Below are 6,778 nucleotides of genomic sequence, written 5' to 3' on the forward strand. Positions count from 1 at the left end.
ATAACACCACTGTAGTGGCAAGATTCCGGACATATTTAGCGATGGCCCCCAGAACTTTACAAAATTTCTTGAATCTCTTGTTATAACTTAACTCAAACTTTATTGTCTCTTGTTTTGTTTTTGTTATTGTTGTTGTTTTACTTACTGTTTTGTTTTGTCAACAATTATTAGACAGTTGGTACTTATTTTTAGTAATTATTTTGATGTTCACCCTTGTCTATTGTGCACTCTTAATTAAACTAAAAAGTTACCAGAAATCGTGCGTGTAAACTGCGGTTATTAAGGTTTTAGTTGATTTAACAGTTCACTAAACAGAGAAAATCAATTTATTTAGAATAAGATTTAAGGCCTCTTTAAGAAATGCTTAGAGGTTTAAAAGTTAGAGATAAATGGTTAAAGACAAGTGCGAAATGATGTTAGAATATTTTTAATTCTAAACACATTATTGAGATAAACTTTTGGGTTATACTAAGCCGTAGATGTGTAGATTGTGGTGAAATATTTGTTTATGTATGTAGAAGTGGTACATTGTAGCAAGCGTTAATCCTTTTAATGTGGTTTTCTACATTTAGTTTTGGTGTTACCTCCTAATATCGGATACCAAGAACAAGAGTATTCCGAAAAAAAATACACCTAAACGTTGACTAAATAAGAAGGAAGCGTAACACGGCATACTTACCCAAAAATGAATCAATATAATACCATGTCATGAAAATCTAAAATCTATATTGACACGTATTTTATAATATTATTATATTTACACGTATTTTAAAATATATGTAAAGTCGTACTTGCATTATCACAAAAACCGTTAGGATTATTGACGTCACTTTCGATTAACAATAAAATAATACACAAAAAGAACATATTTGTAGAAAATTTGATTTAAATCGGTTAATATTAGGATTTGTAGCGATCAAAATAAAGTTTCCATTACTCTTGTCAACAATTGGAGTTTGAAGATACGATAGTTTACGTAGGTGGGTCGATATACTCGTATATCAAATAAACCAGGGCAGATAAATATTTTACCAGTAAAGCTGCTCACATCCTGGCACAGATTACTAAGACTAAACATCTCCAAACTAAATAATTGAAATGTCTAGTACATACTACTCGTATCTATGTATTTTAATATGCGCGCTCCACTTGGATTATAACAGCGGACTATACTAAACCTCCATGATACATTATTGTGCAATGGTGAATTTTCCTGTACCCGAAGCGGAATGCATCAAACTGAATTTATTATAAGTCTCCGGCCATGTAATACGTAGCAGTTCATTGGAAAATTGAGTTATTGGGATACAAGCACATTTGTCTTCCTTGATAAAGGAGCATGTGTTGCAAAGTCGATATAATTTGCGCCATTGTGTTACCTGTCCAATAAACTGGAGCTTGTACAAAGTGACGCAAAGAAAGCTTCAGAGTTTTTTCTTCGCGAACGTGGTCTTCTTCGTGTTCGGCTTCATTTAGTATTGCAAAAAGACTCCAATGTATTATATAATATCTATCAACTTTTACATATGTTGCACCTATCAAGAGCTATTTTTACCTACGGTGTGTGTTGTGTCTACATCTGAATGGGAAGTCAAACCTTTTTTTAAAATTTGGATACGGCAAAGTCTCAAAAGTTATGCATTTGATATTTGAATACTGATACGACAATAGTTTTTTTCATACGTTTCATATCGTAAAGTAATATTGTTTGAATACCCACCCTTTAAAAAATAGTTTAGTATTTAGTAACTATACTAGTAGTTCTGTGAACAGTAGACCTACCGTCCAAAAAATATGTTTCTTATTTTCTCCTAACTGAAATCGTGAGATTTGTAAGAAAGTACTTAACATTATTTTTTTCAACCAAGCAATAATTATACCATTCTTTTTAAAAACTTTCTTCTGGCAGGCAGATAGGTTCTATAATATTGAAAAAATGCTAATAAGACATTCCAAATAAATACGGTGATTTCACAAAGGACTTTATATTGATTCCAAGGATCGAAGAAAATATTTTTTAAAAAAACATGGTCTATGAACCTTGTATCGAACCATTAAAATAGCCACCATCTTGAACCAGAAACGGAACGTGCAAATAAATCCACAGATAAACGAAATGCAAAACGGTCTCGCTACGCTCAATCATACATGGTTTACCTACCGATAAAAGTTTTGAACACACATTGTCATAACATATCTGCAAAGCTTTTAAATATGTACTGAAAAAGTATAGGTACTAGTATTTTTACAACAATTTATATTGAGATATATATTGCTTGAAAAATTGTAGTATGCGTCAAAATGATATAATTATTTAAGATTATTTTATTAGTGTCCTCCCCTCTCGTTACGACGTAGAAAATACCATGATTCTAAAGTAATAAAAGTACTTTCCGTTGTGTTGAATAAGTTACAAAGTTCGAAAAACTAATCACATAAAAGCTTTCCACCAATACACACAAACACAAATCAAACACAAGGAGATCGTATTGGAGAGTGGTGCATGTCAGTCTGAGTTTTACAACTCAAACATAAACACAGTGGCAGGCTGGTACAGGTACACGTACGAGTAGGTAAAGGTTACTTTAGGCTTAAATAAGATATTAGGGTGAACTTTATATTTTCGTTTGTCGGGCAAAGACACGCCACTGGATGTCTCGAGCTTTATATACACCCAGACTTCCACGTATATATTGCATGTACACTGGCAACACCTAAGAGATTCACAGGTAGATGTGTGTTGTGGGCATGTTGGTGTGGGCATGTTGGTGTGGCCGAGTAACTCAATTTTTTCTTGCTTTTGCAGAAATTTTTTTTTTTAATTCTCATTTCATCTTCGGCTCATTCGTGTTAAAGACCCATCGCTTCAACAGGAGGCTTGCCTCCCTGTCAAGGTCTACTTAATCGGACCCTGTCCATTACGGACCCAGACTCTGCTCGCACAGGCTTTACACGGAGAAAATTTACTAATATTCAATATTGCTAAATTGTTAAGAATCTCTTCTAATTATTCGTAATCTGGTTAAGGCGACACAAGACTCGGGGTTCGCTCGAGGTTTACATTTTAATTACGATACGGCAAATTCGACCTGAGGTCCGTCATTCATCTGTTATTTCATAAAGATTCTCACATTATTTTAGAGATTTGATAGGGCAAATTCAACAGTAGGTGTGTCCAATAGACCAGGGCCACTCGTCGCATATTTTTGTATATGGCTTCTTCACTTACGACGTTAAGATTCTGACTTCATTTTAAGGTATTGTCTCGTCTTAAAAACGGGATTGCAGGCATTCGCATTTCGTCAGTGTATATTATTAAGTCAAATTCAGGTACATGAACGCGTGTTCCGATATATTAAGAATTTACAAAAATTTTATCAGGCAACGGCCTACAATCCAGTTTTCAATCAGATTACCAGTAGAAAAATCTGAAGAGATTTTTAATAAATTAGCAATACTATTTTTTCTCTAATTAGAGTTGATTTTCCCAATTTTATCTTGGGCTACCATTTTATTGCGAAATTCGATCTTCTAAATTTAACATATTTAAATTGCATAACACCATTTTAAATGAAAGTTTTTTTAAATATTAAATACATCATTATTTAATTAACAAAACGGTTTACTTATAAACAAATTTAGACTTGTAATTATTATTGCCCATGACAGCTATTCCGCCTTCCATGTGAATTATCAAACTGTGGTTAAGATGTATTTATATAGTATTTCTACTAATAGGACCCCTGCGTCATCGAAATTATGTCAACGACCTTTAGTCAAATTCAAACAAATACAATAAGTAGTAGAGAAACTTTAAGGGTAACAAGTGTATACAATAAGGGTAATAATGTATTTTATAAAATAAAAAAATTATTAAATTTAAAAAAAATTAAAAAGTGTTTCCAGAACTCCGGAATATAAAAAATCATATACCAGAATTCTTTTTTGAAAAGGAATCGAAGGTTTTATACCTATAAATTGGCCTCCATTGGGTGTGTGTCCCTTTTTGGGATTATAATCTATTCGGTGACAAAGCATGCATTGAACATTATGTGAATGTCTCGGATTCCTTGAACTTTGGGTTACTCGGAAATTCAGGAACGCTCCCGGAAATAGATCGCTAGTTTTCCGTCTACACAAAAACGACATGTTGTCATTATTTATACTCGCAGATCGTTCTCAAATTTCTAATTTAGGGATCATCCATTAAATGGGACAGGAATGAATGCATTAACTTGAAATTCAAAAGTTAGAATCGTAATGTTATGGCTTACATATTATATATGCAAAATACATATATTACTTGCGGCACATTCCAGAGTGGAAGATACTCTCAGTATCGCCCTGCTGTACGGTCACAAATCAGAATTGAAACGTTACTTGAAAAAGATCTAAATAATCAGGTAATCCTCCACCTTCCTTTTCCCCATCTCCTTCCTCTGCCTACCACCTTCAGTCTTACAACATGCCCCAACTGGGGATGCCACATTCCCTCTGGCTGCAGACGGTCGGGAGCAGTTGAGACTCCTGTGTGGTATTCACAATAAAAAATAATAACATTTATTTACTCCTTTAAAAAGTCAAGGTATTCCATATATAAAGAAATAAAAAAAATCGGAATCTAGGTTACAAAACCAATTCCATTTCAGAAACGTGGTAGAAAAGGTAGATGCCAATAAAATGGGAAAAATTAGTTTGCAAGATGATATTGTTAATTCTAAATTTGAAATATGAGATCGACAAATATGAAATTTAATAAATAGGTCCCAGTTGGACGCCTGTACCGATAACACAAGATATCCATGATCTGGGTGCGATTCCTAGCTGTACTCGTATGTCTTATTCTGTTTCATGTTTCTCTTAGATTTATTAGTATTATCTTCTTCTTTAATGGTATATTATTTTAATTATTTTGGTTTTGTGTAAACTTAACTGTTACTAGTGATTGCCCACTCTTACTTTGATTGTCCTTTTCTCACTGAATTAAATAATACAGTAAATATTTAACTCTTAAACCCTACCTGGGGTACTGGAGTACCCCCCTGGTGTTTAAAATATCAACAATTTTAACAATATTGCACTGTTGCAAAAATAGCTCTAGCTAATCTACTCTCGATAATTGGCGCGTAAGTACGTCAGGAAGCCGTCACCGCCTGGCAAGTGCATCCGCGTCCACAGGTGTTCCGGGGTACCCCAGTACCCCGTGGTAGGAATACTGTTAGTTTTTCCTTCCAGTTATACTTGAATTACTGAAGGTATTTTTCGACATCTCTCTGGTAAGTTTACACATTATTTATGATTTACTTTACTTTGTGATAATGGTTATGGAGTACAGTGTTGATAGGGAGAGCCTGCGCCCAATAACGAGACATTCATGGACTAATAATGTGTTATGAATGTAATGACAGTGTATGCAGTGTAATGAGGTGTCTGTATTGTTTTCAAATATGGCATCCCAGACTCGAAGTCTTGGAGGGGAGGGTTAAATTGCAGCTGCTTTGTTGGTATCTGATGACGAAGAGCTCAACCTAGGAGAAGATTCAGAAGATGAGCCCGACGGTGTTATCGAGGATTTCCGGGACCATTCTGAAGTCGCACCTCGTGAAGACGGTGATCAAGATAGTGTGGAAGGAGATGAAGAGTATTTAGTGCCTGAAAATGACTGGGCTGGTATAAATGAAGACGGTAGGCGCTTGGTTGATTCTCCATTAGTTATGTATGGAAAAGGTCATAATAATCGACAAAAGTGGACTGGTGTTAAGCCTTCTCGCTCAAGAATGCCTCGCCGCAATATTTTGTTGCACCCACCTGGTAACGTCTTAACAGAAACCTGACATGTGACAATTGGTTCACGTCTATACCCACAGCCAAGAAGTTACTGGAAAAAAGTTATAACATTAGTTGGAACTGTAAAGAAGAATAAACGAGAAATTCCTCCTGTTTTCTTGGACACTAAAAATCGAGAGAGATGCACATCAATGTTTGCCTACGACGAACCTCTCACACTTTTGTCGTATTGTCCTCTAAAGTCAGCTAAGAAGAAACTTGTAATCATGCTGTCCACCATGCATGACAGCCCTGAAAAGGATAATGAAGTGTACCTTCCATAAATAATAAATTTCTATAATAAAACCAAATGCGGGGTGGATGTGTTCGACCAACTTTGTAAGAAATACTCGACGTCCAGGAACATCAAAAGGTGGCCCATGTGTCTCTTTTACGGGTTGCTAAATGCCGTTATTGTCAACTCTTGGGTCTTATTCAAGCTGTTAACTAACATTGATGAAGAGAAAATAACCAAGCGGCATGAATTTCTTGAGAGTTTGTCAATGGCACTCATAAAGCCTCATATGAGAGCAAAATTACAATAGCAAAGTTTACCCCGAGATATCAGAGAAACTATACGTGCAGTCTTGAATATTCATAGTGAAGATCATAGGCCAATCCCTAATAATCTCAAACCTGGTCGCTGCTGTTTTTGTCCGCGCACAAAGGACAGAAAATCTCGATCTGTCTGTAACACTTGTCGCCGCCATATTTGTGTTGACCATCAATACAAAATCTGTCCTTCATGTAACGACAAAAATGTCTATTAGTTTTTATTAATAAATTTTATTGTCTTTTCTTATTACTTTGCCATAATAAAAATGATATATTAAAAAATACCAAAGACTATTATTTTATTCATTTTTTTTGCGCGGGGTACTGCAGTACCCCGTGGTAGGAATAATTGCATTCCCAGAGTGGTAGGGTTTAAGAGTTAACGGATATCTCTTTG

The sequence above is a fragment of the Hesperophylax consimilis genome, chromosome 6, assembly GCF_061612785.1.
Source record: "Hesperophylax consimilis isolate HC1 chromosome 6, BYU_Hcon_1.0, whole genome shotgun sequence".
NCBI lineage: Eukaryota > Metazoa > Arthropoda > Insecta > Trichoptera > Limnephilidae > Hesperophylax > Hesperophylax consimilis.